The sequence below is a fragment of the Tachyglossus aculeatus genome, chromosome 5 (assembly GCF_015852505.1).
Source record: "Tachyglossus aculeatus isolate mTacAcu1 chromosome 5, mTacAcu1.pri, whole genome shotgun sequence".
Taxonomy (NCBI): Eukaryota; Metazoa; Chordata; class Mammalia; order Monotremata; family Tachyglossidae; genus Tachyglossus; species Tachyglossus aculeatus.
The window spans coordinates 101,211,682-101,239,211 of NC_052070.1; the positions used below are offsets into that span (position 1 = coordinate 101,211,682).

General features: G+C 47.7%; 1 non-coding gene across 1 annotated transcript; it reads right to left on the reverse strand.

Moving 5' to 3' along the window:
• Positions 1-662: 662 nt before the first annotated feature.
• LOC119929367 lies at positions 663-800 on the reverse strand. Its single transcript, XR_005451494.1, has one exon. It is a non-coding gene; the product is annotated as a small nucleolar RNA SNORA7 (small nucleolar RNA).
• Between the last annotated feature and the right edge of the window lie 26,730 nt (positions 801-27,530).

A 27,530-nucleotide genomic window follows, 5' to 3' on the forward strand; every position in this document is an offset into this window, starting at 1 on the left:
TGGAAGGGAAGATAAGGAGTTCAGTGAGGAGTCAGGGCTAGTGAGGTAGATTTGGGAGTCATCCTTGTAGAGATGGTAGTTAAAGTCTCGAAAGAGGATGAACTCCCCAAGGGTAAATGGAAAATAGGGGGTGACCCAGAACTTGAGGCTTAAGGGACTCCCTCCCATCTCAGTTAGGGGGTGGTAGACAGAGGAAGAGTGGTGTAGGCTAGTGGATAGAGCACAGGCCTGGGAGTCAGAAGGCCTGTGCTCTAATCCTGGCTCCGCCACTTATCCACTTATCTGTAGTGTAACTTTGAGCAAGTTATTGAACTTCTCTATGTGACGTAATTTCCTCATCTTTAAAATGAGAATTCAGACTGAGAGCCCCAACCGGGACTGTGTCCAGTGTTGTATCTACCCCAATACTTAGCGCAGTGCCTGCCATATGGTTTGTCTTGTCTTATGTCGTCGAGTCATTTCCGACCCATAGCGACACCACAGACACATCTCTACCAGAACACCCTGCTCTCCATCTGTAATTGTTCAGGTAGTGCATCCATAGAGTTTTCTTGGTAAAAACACGGAAGTGTCTCACCATTGCCATTTTCCATGCAGTAAACTCAAGTCTTCGCCCTCAACTCTTCTCCCATGGTACTGCTGCCCAGCACAGGTGAGTTTTGACTTGTAGCAAATTGCCTTCCACTTGCTAGCCACTGGCCAAGATAGGAATGGAATGGGTATGCCCCTGCTTGACTCTCCCTCCCGTAGTCGAGACTGGTAGAGTACTGGAAACTCTCCAGGTGCAACCCTGAGATGGGGGCATGTGGTTAGCTCTTTACAAGTACCATAAAAAAAAGTGAAAGAGACCTAGGAGTGGCCAGAGAGAGAAGAACCAGGAAAGGAGTGTGTCAAAGAAGCCAAAATTAGGTACTGTTTCCAAAAGGTGGCAAGGAGGAGGGGTATGTATCAAAATAAGCTGAATGGTCTAGGAGGATTAGGATGGTGTAGAATCTGTTAGATTTGGTGAGGAGGAGGTTGTTGGTGCCCTTTGGAGAGATCATTTTCAGTATAAGGAAGGGGGCAAAAGCCAGATTGTAGAAGGTCTAAGAGAGAATTGGAGGAGAAATGGAGGCAGTGGGTGCAAACAACTCATTTGAGGAGTTTGGACAGGAATGAAAGGAGAGCAATGGGGGCTAGATGGTGCAGATGAAGGTGAGAGTTAGATGGTGCAGTGGGGTTGAGAGTGGGGTTTTTTTTAGGATAGGAGATTCATGGGTGTGTTTGAAAACAGAGGGGAAGGAGCCTTTAGAGAGTAAGTGGTTGAAGATTGTGATGTGGGATGGCAGAAGAGTTGTTTGTTAATGGTATTTATTTAATTGCTTACTATATTCCAGGCACTGTACTAAGCCCTAGGGTAGATACAAGCTAATCAGGTTGGACATAGTCCATGTCCCACATGGAGCTCACAGTCTTGATCCCCATTTTACAGTTGGTGCCAGTGTTTTTAGAAGGTGCAGAGGAATGAGGTGAGAGTCCTGTGCCATTTAGAAGTTTGGACTTTGGACTTATTTGAATAATAATAATAATCATAATGGCATTTATTAAATGCTTACTATGTGCAAAGCACTGTTCTATGAACTGAATAATAGTCTGATTCCTTTTTGGCATTGCTGATGGACTGAGGGAGCAGACAAGCCAGGGGTCCGGAGAAAATTCACTTCAGTTCATCAAGAAAAGCTCTTTAAAGAGAGGAGTGATGAACACCATGAGGGAAGAGGGAGGTGGAAGCGGTTGCCCCTTCCCTGTTCCTCCTCATCAATGCACTCTCATTTCCATTCAGTCAACAGTTCAGGCACACGATGGGGGACAGGGAAGGCATTATGTCAATCTGCAGAGATCCTGGGGAAGCATCTGGGGCTGCTTCAGGATAGGAAAGTGTGTAATGAGCCAGGAGAGGAGCAGTACCCACTCTACATGAGGGTGAAGTGTCAATGTCCTCCCAGAGTCCAGAATGTGTTTAACACCCTGGGGCCCCCCGAATCCTTGGACGAAAAGGAGATATTAGAATAATCATCTAGTCCAATCCCCTGCCTTTGGGCAGGGCTCCTCCACCTCATCCCAAAGCAGATCATACTCGTGTTTTTAAAGGTCTTCTAATCAATCAATGCACTATGAGGCAGTGTCCAATAGAGATGGTAGACAGGATTCTTGCCTTGAAGGAGGACATCCTCAGGACCTCAGGAGCTTATATAAAATGCTTCATCTTCTCTATTCCACAAGTCCCACCTCACAGGTATGTTTCGGCCTGCTCCATCCTCCTAAGGATGTGACCGGGGCTGTGAAGCCTGGGGTGACATTGGCCCTTTAAAAGGATCTTTCCCACCAAGGCAGGGCAGGGAAGGGGAGGGGCGGGCCAGGGTGGAGGAGGAGCGGGGTGGGGCGGGCATGCAGGAGGTGACCTTGTGTGTGGAGGTGCTGAGCCCGGCAGGAGAAATTCCGATCTCCCTGTGATAAGGTGGAAACTCAGATGGGTGTAACCAGCTGAGACTATCGGTCCAGGTGGAAAGCCATAATCCTGTTCCCATTCCTGGATCGGGGCTCAGGGAATCAATCAGTGGTATTTATTGAGCTCTTTCTATGTGCAGAGTACTGTACTAAGCGCTTGGGAGACTACAATACAACAGAATTAGCAGAGATTAGCAGATATTTCATCCTATCCCCATTGGATTACTGCATCAGCCTCCTCTCTGATCTCCCATCCTCCAGTCTCTCACCACTTCAGTCTATACTTCATGCTGCTGCCCGGATCATCTTTGTGCGGAAACGCTCTGGGCATGTTACTCCCCTCCTCAAAAATCTCCAGTGGCTGCCATTCAACCTACGCACCAAGCAAAAACCCCTCACTCTTGGCTTCAAGGCTCTCCATCACCTCGCCCCCTCCTACCCCACCTCCCTTCTCTCCTTCTACAGCCCAGCCTGCACCCTCCACTCCTCTGCCGCTAACCTCCTCACTGTACCTTGTTCTTGCCTGTCCTGCCATCGACCCCCGACCCCAGTCCTCCCCCTGTCCTGGAATGCCCTCCCTCCACACATCGCCCAAGCTAGCTCTCTTCCTCCCTTCAAAGCCCTACTGAGAGCTCATCTCCTCCAGGAGGCCTTTCCAGACTGAGCCCCCTTTTACCTCTCCTCCTCACCATTTCCCCTGCCCTACCTCCTTCCCCTCCACACAGCAACTGTATATATGTTTGTACAGATTTATTACTCTATTTAATTTTACTTGTACATATTTACTATTCTATTTATTTTGTTAATGATGTGCATCTAGCTTTATTTCTATTTATTCTGATGACTTAACACCTGTCCACATGTTTTGTTTTGTTGTCTGCCTCCCCCTTCTAGACTGTGAGCCCGTTGTTGGGTAGGGACCGTCTCTATATGTTGCCAACTTGTACTTCCCAAGCGCTTAGTATAGTGCTCTGCACACAGTAAGCACTCAATAAATAAGATTGATTGAATGAATGAATGAATATGTTCCCAGCCTATAATGAGATTACAATCTAAAGTGGGAAAGGGGGCTGGGGAGGAGGGGGGAGCTCAGATCACAGACAGGGGGAGGGTGTTGGGCAATGCCAGGTCCCAGCAGCCCATGCTCCTGCCCCCTTAGACATATCAATCAACCAATCAATGGAATTTATTGAGTGCAGAGCACTATACTGATCATTTGGTGGAGGACAATCCAATAGCCCAAGATAATAATAATAATAATAATAATAGCATTTATTAAGCACTTACTATGTGCAAAGCACTGTTCTAAGCGCTGCAGAGGTTACAAGGTGATCAGGTTGTCCCACAGGGGGCTCACAGTCTTAATCCCCATTTTACAGATGAGGTAACTGAGGCCCAGAGAAGTTAAGTGACTTGCCCAAAGTCACACAGCTGACAATTGGTGGAGCTGGGATTTGAACCCATGACCTCTGACTCCAAAGCCCAGGCTCTTTCCACTGAGCCACGCTGCTTCTCTGGGCCAGTTCCTATAGGCCAGCATTTGTCCTTCTCCCTGGAGAATGATGGTGGCAGGACCACTGGCTCTACGTGAACTGGTCTGTCCTGGGCCAGGTGGTCAGGTCCAGGGCTTTTTTTTTTTGGTATTTGTTAAGGGCTTACTATGTGCCAGACACTGTACTAAGTGCTGGAGTAGGTACAAAATAATCAGGTTGGACATTATCCCTGTTCCACATGGTGCTTGCAGTCTTAATAGCTATTTTACAGATGAGGGAACTAAGGCATAGAGAAATTAAGTGACTTGCCCAAGGTCACACAGCAGACAAATGGCAGAGCTGGGATTAGAACCCAGGTCCTTTTGACTCCCAAGCCCATATTGTATCCTCTAGGCCATACTGCTTCTCATAGGGCTTCTGCTGCTGTGGCTACCCTCCCTGTCTTCCCTGATAGTACTTGTATTGTACTTTCCCAAGCATTAGTACAGTGTTCTGCTCACCGTAAGTGCTCAATAAAAACTATTGATCGATTGATAATCCAGTTCATTGGGAAGGAAGCGTATATCAACATAGCACCCATATTATTCTTATATGACCCTCTAAGTGGCTGAAGGGCATTCAGGACAGATTCTGGAATGTTAGAGTTGTCCTGCCTAACTAGGCGAGCCTCATGGTAGTGGTAGCAGGCGGAGGAAAAAGAAGAGGGTACGGGGAGACAAGGAGGGGGTGAAGGGTGAGGGAGAGGAGGAGAAGGAGGAAGGGAAAGGAGAAGGAGGAGGAGGAGGAGGAGAAAAAGGATGACAGGGGAGGTCAAGGAGGAGGAGAAGGATGCGGGGGTGGAGGATGGGGAGGAGGATGGGGAAAATAGGAGGAGAAGAAGAGGGAAAAGGAGGAGGCGAAGAGGGAAGGGGGGAGAAGGAGGAGGAGGGGGGCAGAAGGGGAGGGGAGAAGGAGAAGAGAAGAAAAAGGAGAAAGGATTAGCAATAGAAGGAATAGGAGGAGGCTAAGGAGGAGGAAAAAGGATTAGTATTGACAGAAGGAGGAGAAAGAGTTGGGGGAGGGTAGGAAGAAAAAGAAAAGGAAGACAAGGGGGAGAAGGAGGAGGTGAAGGAGGAGGAGGAGGAGCAGGAGGAGAAGGAGTATCTGGCATTCTTTGGGTGCAACGTGCTTGGGTTGTACAAAACAAATAAGTGACACATTCCCTACCCACAAGGAACTTAAGCTGTAATGGAGGAGACTTAACAGGACATTAACAAAGTAATCAAAATAAATCATTGAATGCACAAAGGAATAAACATTTAGACATAAGTGCTGAGGCTAGGTATAAATGAGTACATAAGTGCTTCATGAACTCAAAAGCCACAAACCCAAAACATAATATGTCCGAGCATAAAGCACTTCACATCAGAATGGAGAAGGAGGTGTTTCGGGTGGGGCTGGGGGTGGGGGTGGGGGACGGCGAGTGGCAGAGAGCAGGCATCACCAGGGTGGGGACAGGGACAGTGCAGTGAACAGGAGACAGTCAGGGTAAGGGTTGAGCAGTTCACTCCCCTCTGACCAAGGCCCATGTGGTGGTGGTCGTGGCCAGGGCCAGGGGGAGGGGGGAAGCCCTACTACATTCAGAGCCGCCACTGTGATTAAATAATATATAATACAGTGTGTGGGCCTGAGTCAGCTGTGCCACTTGACTGCTGTGTGATCTTGGGAAAGTCACTTGGCTTCTCTGTCCCTCCATTTTCTCATTTGTAAAATGGAGATTCAATGTCTGGTCTCCCTCCTACTTAGACTGTGAACCCCCATATGGGACAGGAACTACTTATCTTGTATCTATTCCAGCGCTTGGTGCAGTGCTTGGTACATAGTAAGCCCTTAACAAATACCATAATTATTGTTTTTATTATTTGCAGTGCTGGTGAAGAAGTGTCACAGTTCCCCCTCCTCGGTTTAGTCACTTAATCCAGGACATGGGGAGAAGGGCAGTGTAGCTCAATGGAAAGAACATGGGCTTGGGAGTCAGAGGTCCTGGTTTCTAATCCTGGCTCTGCCACTTGTCTGCTGTGTGACCTTGGGCAAGCCACTTAACTTCTCTGTGCCTCAGTTACCTCATCCGTAAAATGGGGATTAAGACTGTGAGCCCCATGTGGGACAACCTGATTACCTTGTATCTCCCCCAGCACTTAGAACAGTGCTTGGCACATAGTAAGCACTTAACAAATACCATCACCATTATTTAAGAGGGCATGGACAGAGGTAGAGAGAGCAGAGAGAAGGGAGAGGGACAGAGAGGAGGGGGAAAGAGACGGGGGAGCAAGGAGAGGGAGAAAGGGAAATTGGTAAGGGGGAAGGGAGACAGGGGAAGAGAGAGCTCTCTCTCCCTCACCCCAACAGAAGTAGCAATGGCCTCAAGGTGCAGGCCAGGGTAGCCTGAACTTGGGCAGTTTCTTGAGCCCAGGTGCTGACAGTGGTTATGGTGTTGGCCATAGCCCCAGCTCAGCTGGACCATCCTGGGCTGATCTGTGGTGGGGGTGGGGGTGCAGAAGGAGGTCTGCCTCTGACATTAGGTGGAAGTGGTGACAGCCCCCAGTCCAACCTCATTAAGCTCCAGCCACCATCCTCCTCTACCACCACCCAGGTGGAAGGAGAGGCAGAAGCAGAGATGCCCTTGGCTGGTTGGCCCAGTTTAGCTTCCCCACCCTTGGGCAAGGTCTGTATGGGGAATCCTCCACCTCTTCTTCCTCCACCTCCTTCTTCTCCTTCACCTCATTTACCTCCTCCTTCATCTCCTGACTTTCCTTCTCCTCCTCCTCCTCTTCCACTTCCCTGATTCTCCTCCTCCTGATTTTCCTCCTCCATCCTCTTCCATCTTATTCTTCCTCCTTTTTCTCTTCTCCTCCTCTTCCTTCTCCATCCTCTACCACCTTCCTCCTCCTCCTTGTCTTCTCCTCCACCTCCTTTGCCTTCCCTCCCCCTCCTTTTACTCCTCCATCTTTTTTTCCCACCTCCTCTTCCTCCTCCTCCTTCTTCTCCTCCTCCTCCTGCTCCTGTGCCACCATCAGATGGCAGGGAAGGACCCCTAGTTCTTCAAGGTGCCCAGTCCCATTAGAGGCATCAGAGGGTTGAGGAAGCAGGTTTTTGGGCAGGGTGGTGAGTTGGGTGGGGAGGTGGCCTGAGATGGGCAAAAGTTCCAGGAAAGGGGGTGCAAACCCAAGCAGTCCCCCCATAAACCAGGATGCTCCAGGGGTTCTGTGAGGACTCAGTCCCTACCCATGAATGCATTTTGAAACCCCAGCCATGCCTGGAACAAAGTACCAGCCCGATGGCCTTTTTTTGTGCTATTTTGCCTAGTGCTTACTATCTGCCAGGCACTGTTCTAAATGCTGAGATAAATACAAGACAATCAGGTTGAACACAGTCCCTGTCCCACCTGGAGCTTGCAGTCTTAATCTCCATTTTACACATAAGGTAAAGGAGGCACAGAGAAGGTAAGTGATTTGCCCAAGGTCACACAGCAGACAAGTAGAGGAGCTGGGACTAGAGCCCAGGTCCTTTGTCTCTCAAGTCCATGCTCTATCCACTAGGTTATGCTGCTTCTCAGCTTTTCAGCCAGGGAGGCCAACGAGAATAACCCAGGGGAAAACCCTGAAAGCAGAAGCTGGTGTGGGCTGTGGTAAGTTTCCTCCTGCCTTCTGATAAGAGGTTTCTAGGCCCCTGTCTGCATGCCTTCCGACCCTCCCAGCATGGGAATGAGGAGCAGCAGCTCCGGTTACAGTCTGGCCATCTCCTGGACCACCTCTGACAGTGTCTGGATTCCTGTTGGGCCCCAGCTCTCCTCGGGACTCTGAGGCCTCAGTATCCCTGCCCCCTTCCCACCATCAGCTTGGTCTGGTCACCCCAACCCCAAGTGCTATCTGCCACCTCCCCACCACCAGGGTCATACTCTTTCACCCTGCCCCTACCCTGAAGGGAACTTCTGGGAATCCTTCCCTGAATGAGGCAGGGGAAACATTTTTTCTCCACTCTTTTTGCTGCCTCAATCACTGGGGACCTGCCTGTTTTACACACATTCTCTCTCTTTGTCTCTCTTTCCACAATAATAATAATTGCCATTATTATTATGGTACTTGTTAGGCACTTACTATATGCTGAGAACTGTCCTAAGCACTGGAGTAGATACAAGTTAATCAAATTGGGCACAGTCCCTATCCCACATGGGGCTCACGGTCTTAATCCCCATTTTACAGATGAGGTAGCTGAGACCCAGAAAAGTTAAGTGACTTGCCCAAGGTCACACAGCAGACATGTGGCAGAGCCGGGATTAGAACCCAGGTCCTTCTGATTCCCATACCTGTACTCTATCCACTAAATCATGCTGCACCTATCTCTGCACCTTTGTCTCCCTTTTTTTCCTACTCCAACTCCTATTGCTTCCACCTTGCCCCTTCTGGGTTCTGGCTCTTTCCACCTAGCTGGCCCCCAGACCTTCCGCATTCCCTCCCCCAGGTCAGCCACCGCTCTCTCCACCCCAATGCTCCTGCCTTCATTTCTTGCTCTGGTCCAGCTCCCTGGCCGGGTCTGCCTGGTCTGTCCAAGCCGGTGTTCTAATCAGGGGCCAAATCTGCCTCGGACAACCAGAATGTGAGGCCCCAGTTTCAGTGGGGATTTTGCAGCCTAGACGGGCCCTATATTCTCAAAGCAACTTCTCGTTAACCCAGGAGTGGCCAAGCCCCATGAACCAGAGAGATGCGAACCAAAGACATAATTGTGTGGTGTCTATGAAGCACTTACTGCATGCCAAGTACTGTGCTACCCACTGGGGGAGATAAAAGATCAACAGGTCGGACACAGACCCTGTCCCACACGGAGCTCACAGTCTAAGTAGGAAGGAGAAAGTGTATTGAATCCCCATTGTAATCAATCAATTAATCAATAGTATTTATTAAGAACTTACTGTGTGCGGAGTTCTGTTTTAGGGCTTCAGAGAGTACAATATAACAGGTTTTGGGTATTTTTAATGGTATTTGTTAAGCACTTACTATGTGCCAGGCACTGTTCTAAGCAATCTGGTAGATAAAAGATAGTCAAGTTGGACTGTCCCAAAGTCCCTGTCCCAAATAGTGCTCAGAGTAATAATCCCCATTTGACAACTGAAGTAACTAAGGCACAGAGAAGTTAAGTGGCTTGCTCAAGGTCACACAGCAGACAGGAGGAAGAGCAGGGATAAAAATCCAGTTCCTGTAACCCCCAGGCTCATGTTCTCTCCATTAGGCCATGCTGCTTCTCTAAGTTAATCAGGTCCCACATGGGGCTTACAGTCTAAATAGGGTGGAGAACTGATATTTAATCCCCATTTTACAGATGAGGGAACTCAGGCACAGAGAAGTTAAGTGATTTGCCCAAGGTAACACACTAGACAAGTAGTGGAGCCAGGATTAGAACCCAGGTCTTCTGACTCCCAGGCTCATGGACACATTCTCTCCCCACAAGGAGCTTACCTTCTACAGGAGGAGACAGATATTAATGTCAATAAATCAATTATAGGATATGTACATAAGTGCTGTGGGGCTGAGGGAGGAGTGAATAAAAGGTAAAAATTCAAGTAAAATGGGTGATGCAGAAGGGAAAGGGAGTAGGGGAAATGAGGGCTTAGGCCGGGAAGGCCTCTTGGAGGAAATGTGCTTTTAATAAGACTTTGGAGGTGAGGAGTGTGATCATCTTTCAGATATGAATGGGGAAGGAATTCCAGGAAAGAGGTAGGACATGCTCGAGGGGTCAACAGTGAGATAGAGGAGATTGAGATGCAGTGAGTTAAGTTGGGGTTAGAGGAACAAAGTGAACATGCTGAGTTGTAGTACAAGATCAGTGACTTAAGATGGGGGGGCAAGGTGACTGAGTGCTTTAAAGTCAATTTCACAGATTTTGCAGATAAGGAAACTGAGGCACAGGGAAGTTAAATAACTTGCTCAAGGGCACACAGCAGGTAAGTGGCAGAGTCAGGTTTAGAACTCAGGTCTTCAGGCTCTACGAGGCCATACTACAAGATAAAGTGTGGCCAAAAGTTATAGGTCAAAAAAAGGCGATCCTGAAACATTGTGAGCTGTGACAAAAAGGTGTTCCCCAGGGGGTAGGGTGGGGCTGGGAGTGAGAAAGCGACACTGGGGCAAGGGCTGGGAGGTGGTGCTGGGCCATGGGGACAAAATCATAAATGATAAAGCATGTGATATCCAGCTTTTAGCCTTGAGCCACACAATCCATCCATCCATTCATCAATAAATCATATTTACTGAGTGCTTATTGTGTGCAGAGCACAAGCAAGGGATGCAGTGTCACATGTGGCCACCTTTGGCCTAGCCTCACTCCCTCTGTGATATCTGCTCTACAGTCTTGTAGCAATGTAGGTTTCCCTGCCCACTCCCCATTCTGTCTCCTCAGCCTGCTGCCCTTGGGCAGCACCTGTCAATCAGGTGTGCTTCTAGTCCAATCAGGAGGGCAGCCCAGGTGGCATCTCCAGCCCAGTCTCAAGCTCCCAGTCCTTCAATCCTGAATTGCATCCATCCCTCTAGTGATAGCAGGGACAGTTTTGATTAGTGTTATTAAGGTTTTTTAAAATTTGGGATGAAAATAGTGCTAACTGAGCCTCAGGAGGGTAGAGCCCAACCCTGCCTGGGCTCCGCCTGTCTTCAGTGAGGCTACTCCTCACACTGTGGTCTTTGTTAAGTGCTTACTGTATGCCAGGCACTCTTCTATACACTGGGATGGATTCAAGCAAATTGGGTTGGACACAGTCCCTGTCCCACATAGGGCTTCCAGTCTCAATCTCCATATTATAGATGAGGGAACTGAGGCACAGAGAAGTGAAGTGACATGCCCAAGGTCACATAGCAGACAAGTGGTGGAGCCAGGAATAGAACTCACGACCTTCTGACACCCAGGACGTGCTCTACCCACTATGCCATGCTGCTTCTCTGCAATGGATCGGATGAGGGCGGGTCACTCTGTGGGCTGTGGGGACATAGAGTTCCAGTGGGTGCTGGAGGGCACACAAGGGACAGGGGAGGACAGATGGGACCATCATGCCCCAGGAGGAGTCAGTCCACCTGGCCACAGTTCAGCCCAGGCTTTGGACAAGGAATGCTCACTAGTGCAGGCCAAGCCATTGAGTCTCTATCCTTCCCACAAATATCGGTGGCCACAGCAGCCTCCTCCTTCCTTGGCTTCACTGGACCACCCTTTCCTCTCTTCAATCCTGCTAGGAAAGAGGGAGCAGAATTCCTGATCCCAGCTGGACTGCCAGGAAATTAAAAGGTCTGTAAAATGGAGATTAAGACTGGGAGCCCGATGTGGGACAAAGGCTGTATCTATCCTGATTAGTTCGTATCTACCCTAATGCTTAATACAGTGACTGTCACATAGAACGTGCTTTACAAAGACTTTTTTATGGTAACTAAGTCAGTCAGTCTATCAATTGTATTTATTGAGCTCTTACTGTGTGCAGAGCACTGTACTAAGTGCATGGAAGAGAACAATATAATAATATAACAGAAATGTTCCCTACCCACAACAAGCTTTCAGGCTACTGCACTTATTATGTGTCAAACACTGCTCTAAGTGCTGGGGTAGATATGTGAATCAGGCTGGATACAGTCCACATCCCATATGAGGTTCACAGTCTAAGTAGGAAGGAGAACAGGTATTGAATCCCTATTTTACAGATGAGGAAACTGAGGCCCAGCCAAGTCAAGTCACTTGCCAAGGTCACACAGCAGACAAGTGGCAGAGCCAGGATAAAAACCCAAAGCCGGGCTCTTTCTCACAGTCCGGGCTCTTTCTACTAGGCCACACTGCTTCTCGGCGGAAGATGATCCAGAAGCATGGAGTATGATCTGAAAAGGGGAAGAGATTAGAGGCAGGGAGGCCTGTAGGAAGCCAATGCAATAGTATGACCAGTAACTGGAACCAGGGTGGTGGCTATGTGAGGGGAGAGGAAGGGGCTGTTCTGTGAGATGTTACCAAGATAAAAAAAAACAGTTGGTTTTACCAAATGACTGGATGTGGGAGCAGAATTACAGTAAGGAGTTGAGAATAATACTAAGGTTGAGAGTTTTAGTCTCGGGGAGGCTGGTGGTGTGATCAGAGGAAATAAGGAAATGGGGAGGAAGGAAGGATTTAGGGGAAAAATGAGAATTTCAGTTTGGGTCATGCTGAGTTTGAGATGTAAAGAGGTTCTGGAGACAAGAGATCCTGGATGAGTTAGTCGAGGAGAGGTCAGTACTGAAGAGGTGATTTGGCTAACGAAGATAGCCAAAGTCATGTAAGCACATGAGTTATACAAGAGAGTGAGTGCAGAGGGAGAAGGGCAAGGGACACAATGCAGAATCCTGTGAGAGAAGGTGGAACAACAGTCAGAGAGATAGGATGAGAACCAGGAGAGAAACCCCATGACCTAGTGGAAAAAGCACAGACCTGGGAGTCAGAGGACGTAGGTTCTAATTCTGGCTCTGCCACTAGTCTGCTGTGTGACCTGGGCCAAGTCACTTAACTTCTCTGTGCCTCAGTTACCTCATCCGTGAAATGGGATTAAGACTGTGAGCTCCATATGGGACAAGGACTGTGTATCTACCCCAGCATTTAGTACAGTGCCTTGCACATAGTAAGTGCTTAACTAATACGATTAAAAAACCACAAACACAGGAGAGAACTGAGTGGTAAAACCAAGATCTGCTAGCCTTCTGAGGAGAAGTCAGTGGTCCGTAGATTTGAAGGTGGCTTGGAGGTCGAGGAGGATTAGGCTGGTTGCAGAAAGGGAATGTGTCTACCAACTCTGTTGTATTGTCCTCTTCCAAGTGCCTAGTACAGTGATCTGTGTGACTTTGGAGAATGCAGTTTTGGTGAGGTAAAGGGGGTGAAGACTTGAAATTGCAAAGGGAGACAGAGAAATGGAGGGAGCTTTGAGATCCAGAGGAGGTTTTATTTAGTATAAAGAGAACTGAGCATGCTTGTAGGAGTAGGGGAAAGAAGAATTTGAGAAGGAGAGGTGGGGGAGTAGGATGGGAACAAGGGTTCTGAAAAGATGAGAGAAAATGAGGGTGGAGGATGGGGTAGAGTTAGGGAGCTGGACAGAGATCTCCTCTTGAGAGATAGCTAGGAAGGAGGAGAAAAAGGAGGGGAAAGTAGAGAGATAAGAAGGTGAGGGAGGGATTATTAGAAGTTCCATTTTGCTGACAAAATAGTTGGCAAGATCATTGGAGGTTAGGGAGCAGGGGGCTTCCAGAGGGAATATTACTAAATCAGTCTCCTCTCTGATCTCCCATCCTCCTGTCTCTCCCCACTTCAGTCTATACTTCACGCTGCTGCCCGGATCATCTCTGTGCAGAAATGCTCTGGGCATGTTACTCCCCTCCTCGAAAATCTCCAGTGGCTACCAGTCAACCTACGCATCAAGCAAAAACTCCTCACTCTCGGCTTCAAGGCTCTTCATCACCTCATCCCCTTCTACCTCACCTCCCTTCTCACCTTCTACAGCCCAGCCTGCACCCTCCACTCCTCTGCAGCTAACCTCCTCACTGTACCTAGTTCTCGCCTGTCCCACCGTCGACCCCCGGCCAACGTCCTCCCCCTGGCCTGGAATGCCCTCCCTACTCACATCTGCCAAGCTAGCTCTCTTCCTCCCTTCAAAGCCCTACTGAGAGTTCACCTCCTCCAGGAGGCCTTCCCAGACTGAGCCCCCCTTTTTCTCTTCTCCTCCCCATCCCCCCCACCCTACCTCCTTCCCCTCCCCACAGCACCTGTATATATGTTTGTACAGATTTATTACTCTATTTTACTTGTACATAGTTACTATTCTATATATTTTGCTAATGAGGTCACAGAGCAGGCAGCTGGCAGAGGCAGGATTGGAACCCAGATCCTCTGAATTCCAGGTCTAGACTTTTTCCACTAGGTCATGGTGCTTACCATTGTCCCCATTTCTGCTCCCTCTACTGCAGCTGCCACTTGCAGTATGCGTCCTGGTTGTTTTCCATACAGTTGAAAGCACATTAGATAACCACACTGGAAATCTTCATGATATGTATGGCCTGGGAATTAGTCAACCTATAAATAGTATTTATTGAGAACCTACTATGTCCAGAACACTGTACTATGCGCTTGGGGGAGTACCCTCCTCACTGTGCCTCGTTCTCGCCTGTCCCGCCGTCGACCCCCAGCCTACGTCCTCCCCCTGGCCTGGAATGCCCTTCCTTTGCACATCCGCCAAGCTAGCTCTCTTCCTCCCTTCAAAGCCCTACTGAGAGCTCACCTCCTCCAGGAGGCCTTCCCAGACTGAGCCCCCTCCTTCCTCTCCCCCTCCCCATTCCCCCCACCCTACCTCCTTCCCCTCCCCACAGCACCTGTATATATATTTGTACAGATTTATTACTCTATTTTACTTGTACATATTTACTATTCTATTTATTTTATTTTGTTAATATGTTTTGTTTTGTTGTCTGTCTCCCCCTTCTAGACTGTGAGCCTGCTGTTGGGTAGGGACCATCTCTATATGTTGCCAACTTGCACTTCCCAAGCGCTTAGTACAATGCTCTGCACACAGTAAGCGCTCAATAAGTACGATTGAATGAATGAATGAATGAATTAAAGGTTTGGAATAGTTGGTGTGGGTTGTGAGCATGGGAGTTGATGAGAGAGAAGTAGAAGTGGAATTAGAGCAAGGGAGGATGACTTTGAAGACACTGAACTTGGCCCATACTTTTGCCAGCTGTGTAATAATAATAATAATAATAATAATCAACCACTTATTTTATACCAAGCACTGTGGTAGATACCGGATAATCAGGTCAGACACAGTCCCTGCACCACATAGGGCTCACAATCTAAGTATGAGGAAGAACAGATATTAAATCCCCATTTTACCGGGGAGGAAACAAGCCCAGAGAAGTGACATGACTTACCCAAGGTCACAGAGTAGGTAAGTGTCAGAGCTGACATTAATGCCCTGAGATTAAGATCCTCTGACTCCCAGGCTGGTGCACATTCCAACTAGGTTATGCTGCATTTAGTGGCAATAGTTCTACAAAGGAGGAAGAGGACCATGGTGGATACCCAAGACTGGAGATTGGTGATGCCAGAGCGATGGAAGGATGGCGGGATGTGGGAGTTGAGTTTGATGGACAGGGAAGAGTTGAGGATTTAGACTTTAGAGTGAATAATAATAATAATAATGATAATAATGGTATTTAAGCACTTACTATGTGTCGGGCACTGTACAAAACGCTGGGGTGGATATAAGCAAATCAGGTTGGACACAGTTTCTTTCCCATGTGAGGTTCACAGTCTCAATCCCCATTTTACAGATGAGGTAACTGAAGCCCAGAGAAGTGAAGTGACTTGCCCAAGGTCACACAGCAGACCAGTGGTGGAGCCGGGATTAGAACCCTTGACCTTGTGACTCCTAGGCCCATGCTCTTTCACTGCACCATGCTGCTTCTCATGTAGGGAAGGGAAGGGAAGTTGGGAAGGGAATTGATCATGGGTGTGATAGCCTGGGCCAGAGAATCCAAAGTCTGAAGGTCTCGATCATTCATTCAATCGTATTTATTGAGCTCTTACTGTGTGCAGAGCACTGTCGGGGGTGAGGGTGGGAGGTGTGAGCCAGGCAACAGGTTAGAAAGTTGTGGTTGTATGTTCTCGAGTGTTTGAGTTGAGGCATGGCAGAAGAGGGGTGGGGCAAGAGTACAGCGCAGTTAAGTAGTGAGATGCAGACTGCCTTAGTGTGGGCTGTTAGAAAAGTCACCAGTGTGGGGACCAGAATAGGGAAAATCAACCAGTCAATCAATAAATCATATTTATTGAGTTCTTACTGTATGCAGGGCATTGTACTAAGTGCTTTGGAGGTATAATGTAACAGAGTTGACAGACATGTTCCCTATCCATAGGGGAGTGTATATAAAATAAATTACCTAATCTACAGAAGTGCTGAAGGGCTGAGGGTGGGGTGAATAAAGGGGACCAATCCAAGTGCAAGGGCGATGCAGAAGGGAGAGGGGGTAAGGGAAGTGAGGGCTTAGTTGGTGAAGGCCTCTTGGAAGAGACGCGATTTTTAATGAGGTTTTGAAGGTGGGGAGAGTGATCATCTGTAAGATAACAAGAGGGAGGGAGTTCCAGGCCGGAGGCAGAATGTGGGTGAAGGATCGGCGACGAGATAGATGAGATTGAGATTCAGTGAGTAGGTTGGTAGTAGAGGAGCAAAATGAACGGGCTGGGCTGCAGTAGAAGATCAGTGAAGTAAGTTTGGAGGGAGCAAGCCGATTGAGTGCTTTAAAGCTGACGTTAAGGAGTTTCTGATGCGGAGGTGGATGGACAACTACTGGAGGCTCTTGAGGAGTGAGGAGACGTGGACTGAACGTTTTTGTAGAAAAATGATCCAAGTGGGGAGAGATAGGAGGCAGGAAGGCGAGTGAGGCATCTGATGCAGTAGTCAGAATCTCCCTTCCTCCTTCCTGAATCCACACAAGGGGACCAAAGTTCTAGTGACTTTGCACTGGAAAACCCACATAGCCATGGCCCCATGGCTGAGCATTTTGCCATGTGGAGCCCCTCTTAACAGCTGTAGGAATGAAAACAAGATCACCATCTTTTTCCTGAAGACCCTCCAAGTCCTGGAAAACAGTACCCACACTACCTCACCCTTCTGGGTTAAGTGATTCTAGTTCTCCCATTTTCCCTCTTTTCAGTGTCTTTGTAACTCTCTCCCTGGCCCCGCCTAAGTTTCCCCAAAACCGAGAGAAATCAGTTTTGAAAGGAAAAAAAAAATCAGGGCATTACTCAGATCTGCATCAGCCTTCTCTCTGATCTCCCATCCTCGTGTCTCTCCCCACTTCAATCCATACTTCATGCTGCTGCCCGGATTGTCTTTGTCCAGAAATGCTCTGGGTATGTTACTCCCCTCCTCAAAAATCTCCAGTGGCTACCAATCAATCTGCGCATCAGGCAGAAACTCCTCACCCTCACCTTCAAGGCTCTCCATCACCTCGCCCCCTCCTACTTCACCTCCCTTCTCTCCTTCCACAGCCCAGCCCACACCCTCCGCTCCTCTGCCCCTAATCTCCTCACCATGCCTCGTTCTTGCCTGTCCCGCCATCGACCCCCGGCCCACATCATCCCCCGAGCCTGGAATGCCCTCCCTCTGCCCATCCGCCAAGCTAGCTCTCTTCCTCCCTTCAAGGCCCTACTGAAAGCTCACCTCCTCCAGGAGGCCTTCCCAGACTGAGCCCCCTCCTTCCTCTCCCCCTCGTCCCCCTCTCCATCCTCCTTCCCTTCCCCACAGCACCTGTATATATGTATATATGTTTGTACATATTTATTACTCTATTCATTTATTTATTTTACTTGTACATATCTATTCTATTTATTTTATTTTGTTAATATGTTTGGTTTTGTTCTCTGTCTCCCCCTTCTAGATTGTGAGCCCACTGTTGGGTAGGGACTGTCTCTATATGTTGCCAACTTGTACTTCCCAAGCACTTAGTACAGTGCTCTGCACACAGTAAGCACTCAATAAATATGATTGATTGATTGATTGATCTGTTCAATGTAAATGGTTTAGAGTGTCAGTCCCAAGGGAGGCAGCCCTACCCCTGCCCTACCCCTGCCTGGATGCTGGGGGTTACCTCGAGGACCCCCACCCCTTGAGCAGCAGCAGGGTGAAGAGACAGCAATAGGGGTGTCAGTCAGGAGGATAAGATGATCTCTGGGGTACTATAAGAAGGGGTGCTACGTTATACCACCATCCACGACCCTCAGACAGCCAATTCACCCATTCCTGCCTCAGGCATACCCATGAAGAAAATCCACTTCAGTGATGTGAATCACATCTCTGCTGTGCTTAATCAATCAATCAATCAATCGATGGTTTTTATTAATAATTATAGTAATAATAATTGTGGTATATATTATTATTATTACTATTATTATTAAATACTATGGATTGATTGATTGAGCACTTACTGTGTGCAGAGCATTGTACTAAGTGCTTGGGAGAGGAAAATACATCAGAGTTAATAGACATGTTCTCTGCCCACAAGGAGCTTACAGTCTAGAGGGGGAGACAAGCATTAAAATAAAGTATGGCTACATATGCTTAAGTGCTGTGGGGCTGAGGGTGGAGTGAATATTAAGTGCTTTAAGAAAGCAGGTGGTCCGTAGGTCAGAGCAGCCAGAGGTGGCCGCCTCTCAATCTCCCACCTGTTCCATTCTCCGACATGTAGGTGAGCAACCCATCTGAACTCCCCCCAGTGCCTACAGCACTATAGGCTTGGGCCGAAGCAAGTAGGGATTAATTAATTCATTCATTCAATCATATTTATTGAGCGCTTACTGTGTGCAGAGAACTGTACTAAGCACTTGAAAAATACAATACAGCAATAAAAGGAAAAAAATCCCTGCCCACAATGGGCTTACAGTCTAGATGGGGGGAGACAGACATCAAAACAATAAATAAATCGATTTAAATAAATATAAATAAATAGAATTACAGATACGTACATATATACGTAAGTGCTGTGGGGTGGTGGGGAAGAGCAAAGGGAGAGAGTCGAGGCGACATGGAAGGGAGGGGGAGCTGAGGAAAAGGGGGCTTAGCCTGGAAAGGCCTCTTGGAGGAGGTGCACTTTCAGTAGGACTTTAAAGGAGGAGAAGAGTGATTGGTGGATTTGAGGAGGGAGGGCATTTCAGGCCAGAGGTAGAACGTGAGGCAGGGGTTGGCGGCAAGACAGGTGAGATCGAGGAACAGTGAGAAGGTTACCACCAGAAGAGCAGAGTGTGTGGGCTGGAATGTAGGAGGAGAGAAGGGAGGTGAGGTAAGAAGTGGCAAGGTGATGGAAAACTTTAAAGCCAATAGTGAGGAGTTTTGGGTTGATATGGAAGTTGATAGGCAACCACTGGAGATTTTTAAGGAGGAGGGTGACACGCCCTATAGGTTTCTTTAGAAAGATAATCTAGTCAGTGGAGTGAAGTATGGACTGATGTGGGGAGAGGAAGGAGGTTGGGAGGTAAGGAAGGAGATTGATGCAGTAGTCCAGTTGGGATAGGATGAGTGATTGTACTAACGTGGTAGCAGTTTGGATGGAGAGGAAAGGGCAGATCTTGACGATGTCGTGAAGGTGAGACCGGCAGGATGGGACACTTGGAGAAGGGAAAGGGAGAAAAAACGGATGGCTTCAGGATGGACTACAAGCCCCCTTTTTCCTCAGTTCGCCCTCCCTTCCATGTCACCTCGACTCGTTCCCTTTGCTCTTCCCCCCTTCCCCTCCCCACAGCTCTTATGTATGTATGAATAGAGCTATAATTCTATTTATTTATGTTGATGTCTGTTTACTTGTTTTGATATGTATATATATAAAATCTATAATTCTATTTATTTATATTGATACCTGTTTACTTGTTTTGATGTCTGTCTCCCCTCTTCCAGACTGTAAGCCCGGTGTGGGCAGGGATTGTCTCTCTTTATTGCTGAATTGTACTTTCCAAGTGTTTAGTACAGTGCTCTGCACACAGTAAGTACTCACTAAATATGAATGAATGAATGAATGAATGAATAAGGTTCATTCGGTGGCTAAGGTGGCGGCCACCAGATTCGGCAACAGAGCGTCCCTGAATCCGGCACCTATCATTCAATCAATGAGAAGCAGAATGGCCTAGTGGAAAGAGCATGGGCCTGGGAGTCAGAAGGACCTGGGTTCTAATCCCAGCTCCACAATTTATCAGCTGCATGACCTTGGGCAAGTCACTTCATTCCTCTGTGCTTCAGGTATCTCATCTGTAAAATGGGGATTAAGACCGTGAGCCTCATGTGGGGCAGGGGCTGTGTCCAGCCTGATCATCATCATCATCAATCGTATTTATTGAGCGCTTACTATGTGCAGAGCACTGTACTAAGCACTTGGGAAGTACAAATTGGCAACATGTAGAGACAGTCCCTACCCAACAGTGGGCTCACAGTCTAATCTTGTATCTTCTTGTATCTTCTAGATATAGGCTGTGAGCTCACTGTGGGCAGGGAACATGTTTACCAACTCTGTTATATTGTACTCTCCAAAGCACTTAGTACAGTTCCCTGCACACAGTAAGCTGTCAATAAATACAATAGATTGACTGAGTGGTTGATCTACCCCTGACCTTAGTACAGTGCCTGGCACGAAGCAAGAGCTTAAAAAATACCATTAAAAAATCAATCTATCAATCAATCCATCAGTGATATTAGATGAGCTCTTATTGTGTGCAGAGCACTGTACTAAGCACTTGGTGTGACCTTGGGCAAGTCACTTAACTTCTCTGTGCCTCAGTTACCTCATCTGTAAAATGAGAGTTAAGACTATGAGCCTCACATGGGACAAACTTATTACCTTGTAACTACCCCAGCACTTAGTACAGTGCTTGGCACATAGTAAGCACTTAACAAATACCATTATTATTATTATTATTATTATTATTATTATTGTCACCATTAATGAATCCACAACCTCTAACTGATTGCCCAATCTGCACCCTTGCTGGAGATCACTGCTAGGGATGCCAGTCTCTGGGTGGCAGGGTAGGATTTGGCATGGCCATGGGATGGTAGGACTTGGCTCTGAAAATGCTGGTCCTCTCTCTGGCTTCTAGGGCATATTGTGCCCCCCATGAGCTCTGTCCAAAGAAAGCCAACAATCCTGGTCATGAACACAATACAACTGCCAGCTCTTGTTAGAACCCCATTTTTAAGGAGGCTGTCAATCTCTTCCCAGACGGCTTTGTTCTCAACGGGCCACCCACCAGGATTTGATTAACCAAGTTCGGCTTTACCTTTCGGTGCAGAGAACCTCCCTGCCTAACCTTCAAACTTTTCCCCCACGGGGTAATTATATCCGTCCCCAAGAGGCATCATTCCAGAAAAATGTTTGCTGGAGGTCAGTGGCTTGAAGATGAGAGGTGGGGAAATGGGATTTTCTGGAATGCTGTTTGTCCCAGAATCAGAGGACTGACTAGTAAGAAGGTTGTGCCAAGGGATGTTGGGAACCCAAGGGGTGATACCCTCCAAATCACCACCCCTTTCCTGCTACTTTTCCCTGCCTGGTGGGCATCCATGGGGCGGGGGGGTGGCGGGGCAGGCCTAGGACCAGGCAGCAGAAAGACACCTGGGCTGGGCCTGGGATGAGGTGGTCTGTCCTCTCTCTCCCACCCCCATGTTAAGTCCTGGCCAGTTTTGGCACATTCTGTGTGCAGACCACTGTATTGAGCACGTACTGTGTGCAAAGCACTGTACTGAGGGCCTCCTCTGTGTAAACCACGGTACAGGCTCCTCCTGTGTGCAGAGCACTGTAATGATAACTTGGCACATAGTAAGCGCTTAACAAATACCATCATCATTATTATATATTAATATTATAGTATATATAATATATTATTATATAATAATGATGATGGTATTTGTTAGGTGTTTACTATGTGTCAAGCAATGTTTTACAAGCTGGGGTAGATACAAGTTAATCAGGTTGGACACAGTCCCTGTCCTCATGGGGTTCACTGTCCTAATCCCCATTTTACAGATAGAGGTAACTGAGGCCCGGAGACGTGAAGTCACTTGCCCACAGTCACACAACAGACAAGTGGCAGAGCCAGGAGTAGAACCCAGGCCCTTGTGACTCCCAGGCCTATGCTCTATCCACTAGAACATGCTGCTTCTCATGCTGTACTGAGCACATACTGTATGCAGAGCACAGTATTGAGGGCCTCCTCCAGGCCAAACATGATAAAGTCTCCTATTGTGTACTGAACTGAGCACATACTGGGTGTAGAGCATTGTAATGAGGACCTACTCTGTACAAACCATGATAGGCCCCCTCTTCCAAGAGGCTTTCCTTTCCTCTTCTCCCACTCCTTTCTGCATCGAGAGTACAACAGAATTAACAGACACATTCCCTGCCCAAAACGAGCTTACAGTCTATCAATTGATGGCACTTACTGAGTGTTGACTAGGTGCAGAGCACTTTACTAAGTGCTTGGAAGAATATAATACAACGGAAATGGTAGAAACGTTTCCTACCCACAGTGATCTTACAAAGTAAAGTCACATAAAGCACTGTTCAATTCAGTAAATTAAGTCAAGACAGAGGCTGGGAAGTGTAGCAGCATCGTGCTTTGATGGTTGTGATCTGCAGGGCACACAACCTTTTGTTACTACACTAAATCTTCTTGCACCACAACTGTGCATCATGTTGCAATGGAGCAGACTGTAAACAACACCACTATCCTCCCTGTTTCACAGGCCCACAGCCTTGAGCATGGGCAGAGGAGGCAGAAGGAACTGGCTTCTCATCCCAGCTCTTCCATTTGTCTGCTGTGTGACCTTGGGAAAGTCATTTCACTTCACTGTACCTCCGTTAACTCATCTGTTAAATGGAGGATGAGACTGTGAGCCCAGTGTGGGACAGGGACTGTGTCCAACTCGATTTGCTTGTACAACACCCAGGGCTTAGTACAGTGCCTGGCACACAATAAGCGCTAAACAAATACCACAATTATTATTATTATTGACATTACTTTTGACTCATCTCTTTCATTCAACCCACATATTCAATCAGCCACAAAATCCTGTCTGTTCTATCTTAAAGACTTTGTTAAAATCCACCCATTCCTCCCCAACCAAACTGCTACCCCTTTATTATCCAAGAGCTTATCCTATCTTGCCTCGATTACAGCATCTGCCTCCTCCCTGGACTCCCGGCTTTCTGTCTCCCCTCACTTCAGTCAATTCTTCACTCTGCTGCCCAGATCATTTTTCTAGAAGAAACATTCACCCTTCATCTCCCCACACCTCAAGCACCTACGCATTCACCACCTACCACCCACTTGCACATCCAACAGAAATTCCTTACCACCAGCTTTAAACACTCAATCACCTTGCCCCCCTCCTACCTTACCTCAATGATCTCCTACTACAACCCAGTCTGCCTAGTTTGATCCTCTAATGCCAACCTACTCACTGTACCTTGATCTCATCTCTCTCGCCACTGACCCTTCGCCCATTCTAGACTGTGAGCCCATTAATAAACCGTGAGCCCGTTTCTAGACTGTGAGCCCATAGTTGGGTAGGGACTGTCTCTGTATGTTGCCGACTTGTACTTCCCAAGCACTTAGTACAGTGCTCTGCACACAGTAAGTGCTCAATAAATACGATTGAATGAATGAATGTCATCCCTCTGGCCTGGAACTTGCTCCCCGTTTATAACCAATGGATCACTGCTCTCCCCACCTTCAAAGCCTTATTAAAATCACATCTCTGCCAAGAGGCCTTCCCCAACTAAGCCCTCATTTTCCGTACTCCCTCTCCCCTCTGCATCACCTCTGCACTTGAATCTGTACCTGTTAAGCACTTGATATTCACACCACATTCAGCCCCACAGCACTTACAGACATATCTGTAATTTATTTTATTGCCTGTCTCCCCCTCTAGACTGTAAACCCTTTATATGCAGGGAACATGTCCACCAGCTCTGTTATATTGTAGTCTCCCAAGTGCTTAGTACAGTGATCTCCACACAGTAAGAGTTCAATAAATGCCATTGATTGATTGATTAATTGACACACTGTGGGACCGAAACTTCCTATTCCTTCCAATAAGTTAGATCCAAATTGCATAATGAAAATGCATGTTATAGTAGACCTGAAAGTACTGGGTGTCTACTGTGTGCTGGGCACTGTACTGGAAGCCTGCTGTGCACTGAACACTGCGGAAGAGTTGTCCTCCAGTTAAAAGGTAATGCCATCTTCAATGAGACTGGATCTATGAGTGTGAGTATCTTCTAGAGAGAATCCCTTGCACACTAACACATTTGGTAATAATAATAATAATAATAATAATAATGGCATTTATTAAGCACTTACTGTATGCAAAGCACTGTTCTAAGCACTGGGGAGGTTACAAGATGATCAGGTTGTCCCACAGGGGCTCACAGTTTTCACCCCCATTTTACAGATGAGGGAACTGAGGTCCAGGGAAGTGAAGTGATTGCCCAAAGTCACATAGCTGACAAGTGGCAGAGGCAGGATTTGAACCCATGACCTCTGACTCCAAAACCCATGCTCTTTCCACTGAGCCATGCTGCTTCTCTGATCCATAGACCTATAGCCAAGCGGACACCCTTTCTGACCCCTTGCCATTTCAGAAGCCGATGGTTGAGGGGAAAGGGACGTTTCATGCACCTGAGTTGTTTTCACAATCACGGTGCTGATAGGTGAGCCATCCACTACTGCCCCATTAATCTAAGCACTTATCCTATCCTGCCTTGATTACTGCATCTGCAATCCTTGAGAACATGTCATAAAAGATGGAGACAGCCCTTGCAGGCCAATGGGGAAGAAATGGATGAGCTTTTAGAGGGCAGGCTTCTGCGTGCCACCCTTCCTGGACACCTATTTCCAGAAAATGGTGCTTTCTGGTTTGGAGCTGGAGGCAGAGGGGAAGTGGGGAACGGCAGTGGGGAAACACCAGAGCTTCTGTTTGGCCTCTGGCCTCCTGACTCGGTTTGTCTGGTTCAACCACGGGGTTGGCAGGAGTCCTCTCGAGCCAAGGACTGATGGATGAGTGGTGGGTCAGCCTGATGAAAACAGCCTTCGGCCAATAGAACACTCTCCGCACACCCTCACCCCACCCTGATTCCTTCTCAGGCTGTTTCTGTCCCTAGCTGGGACTCAGACCTGCTGAAATAGCTCAACAACCTCTGTACCAAGTGACAGGATGCCCTAGATTGGAAGCTTCCTGCTCAGTTTGGCTGGCAGCCAGGAAAGATACCAGCCAGCAAGCAGCCAAATCATCGGGCCACCAGGGGAGCCAGTGCCTGCTGGGCACCCCCAGGACCCACTGGGTGAAGAGTGCTAGGGGCCAAGATGGTGTGGTGTGGGCCTGCATGTGTCTGGGTGTGTGTGCGTGCATGTGTGTGTCCATGAGTGTATGGCTGTCCTGTCAGGCGGGAGGCAGATGATGATGATGGCATTTATTAAGCACTTACTATGTGCAAAGCACTGTTCTAAGCACTGGGGAGGTTACAAGGTGATCAGATTGTACCACGGGGGGCTCACAGTCTTCATCCCCATTTTACAGATGAGGTAACTGAGGCCCAGAGAAGTTAAGTGACTTGCCCAAAGTCACACAGCTGACAATTGGCAAAGCTTGGATTTGAACCCATGACCTCTGACTCCAAAGCCCGTGCTCTTTCCACTGAGCCACGCTGCTTCTGGAGGCAGATGGGTAGTAGGGCTGTGTCCTAGGTCTGTTGGTGGGTTGAAAAAGGGTCCAGCCAGGCACATAACTAGAGAGGAGGGTCTCCACCCACCAAGGAACCCCGGCCCCTGGCAGACCCTTTCTTCCCGGAGAATAGTCTCTGGCCTCACTGCCGCTTGGGTAGGGGCAGCTGGCAGCTGAAGGAAGAAGTGTTAATGGCACTGGGCAGGAGGACTGAGTAGCCCACAGCACTCCTTCATGTGCTCCAGGGGTCTTTTTCTGTGAGGGTTGGGTATTTCCCCAAAGCACTGGCAGGGGGAGTCCCTGAATCAGCTGGGAACTGGAGGGTTAGAGAGTAGAGAGAGACAGAGAACATGCAGACTTTGTGCATTTAGAGCATTTCAACTGGGCTTTGCCCTGGCCTCCTACCCTGTACCTGAGAAGGAAGAAGGATGTGGGAGAGAGTGAGGAGGCTGAGGCAGCACCCCGAGTCCCTTGAGAGGAGGCTCAGAGAGGGATTAAATGGAGTCAGGGTGAGGAGCAGGGGATGTGAGATGTCAGGGCTCGGGCCAGCAGAACTGGAGCCTAGCCAAAGACCATAAACCCATGAGAAAGGCCAACCCAGGGTCAGCTGCCAGTCCTCCAGCCCAGGGCCCTGTCTCTGACAAGGGTCCCAGGATATTTGAAGGAACTGCATGCTAGTTGCCCACCTGGATATCTCCCATCACGTTGGAGGATGCACCATCCAATACCCAACAGCCACCTCAAGAACTAACATATTTATTTAGAACCATCCTCAGCTCTCAAGTACCTATGTAAACTTGATTATGCATTCAATTATTGATTCTGATTACTGTTTTGTTAATATTTTTATACCTGTCACCCCCATCTAGAGTGCAAGCCCCTGTCACTAGGAAACATGTTTTCATTGAACTTTCCCAAGCACTTAGCACAGTGTATTGCATCCGGTGGGAGTTAAATAAAAGTATCTTAGTAAAGTAGTAAAGTAATAACTATTTCTATCCCCAACTTTTCCCTTTCACTCATCAAACCCCTTTGGCACCTGCTGAGGTTTTCATCTGTACAACTTCCAGTGGAAGCTGTGGAAAATCTGTTGCTGAATTGCATTTTCCAAGCGCTTAGTTCAGTGCTCTGCACACAGTAAGCATTCAATAAATACGAATGAATGAATGAATTCATTAATTAATGAAAAGTGTTTTCTTTTTTTGTTCCTAATCGGTCACCTTCGGTCTTTCCATTGTTGTGAGATTTGGGGAACAGCAGTTTCATGTTTGCTCTAGTGGTTTTGGAAACTTCAGTCTTGTCTTCCCTCAATCTGCATGCATCTTTCCGGATGGAAGAATCCTATATCTTGCCATGGGTCCTCAGAAGTAATCCTCTCCATTTCCATGGCTCTCTTGGTTGCTCTTCTCTGTCCTCCCCCCAGCTTCTCTATGTCCATCACAAGATGTGACCATGAGAACTACATACACTGTTCCAGGTGTGGGCCGACTTTGACTTAATGCAATGGGAACTGAAATGTTTGGCCTGCTCGGGTCACAGAGGAAGCAAACCTCATATATTTACCGGTAGTCAACCATATTTATTGAGAGGTTACTGTGTGAAGGGCACTGTACTAAATGTGAGAGTCTAATATAACAATAAACAGACATATTCCCTGCCCACAATGAGCTTACAGTCTAGAGGGGGAGACAGATATAAATATACATAAAATAATAAATAAATAAATAAAATTACAGATATGTACATAGGTGCTGTGGGGCTGGGAGGGGGATGAATAAAGGGAGCCCGTCAGGGTGACGCAAAAGGGAGTGGGAAAAGAGGAAGGGAGGGCTTAATTAGGGAAGGCCTCTTGGTGGAGATTTGCCTTCAATAAGGCTTTGAAGGTGGTTAAAGTATATATAATGGGTGAGGAAGAGTCTCCTTTTGTCCTGAATTTGCCATCCCCAAGCTTCATTGGGTGTCCCCTCTTCCTGGTGCCGAGAGATTTGGGGGAACAAAAATTGCATGTTTCCGCTGTCTACACTCTTTCTGATTTCATAAATTCCAGTCCTGTCCCTCTTGGCCTGCACTGGACAGACTGACTAGTTCTAATCCTTTCTGTCAATCTTCAAAGAGAAGCTGTTCCACCCCCTTGATCATCTTGGTTATTCTCTGTACTTTCTTCTATTCTATCCATCCTTGGATGGGTGATGAGAATTGCATGGTACTCCAGGTGTGGGAGGACATGGTTTTGTGTCAGGATAGGACTATGCCCCACAGAGCCCTCCCTCATTTCC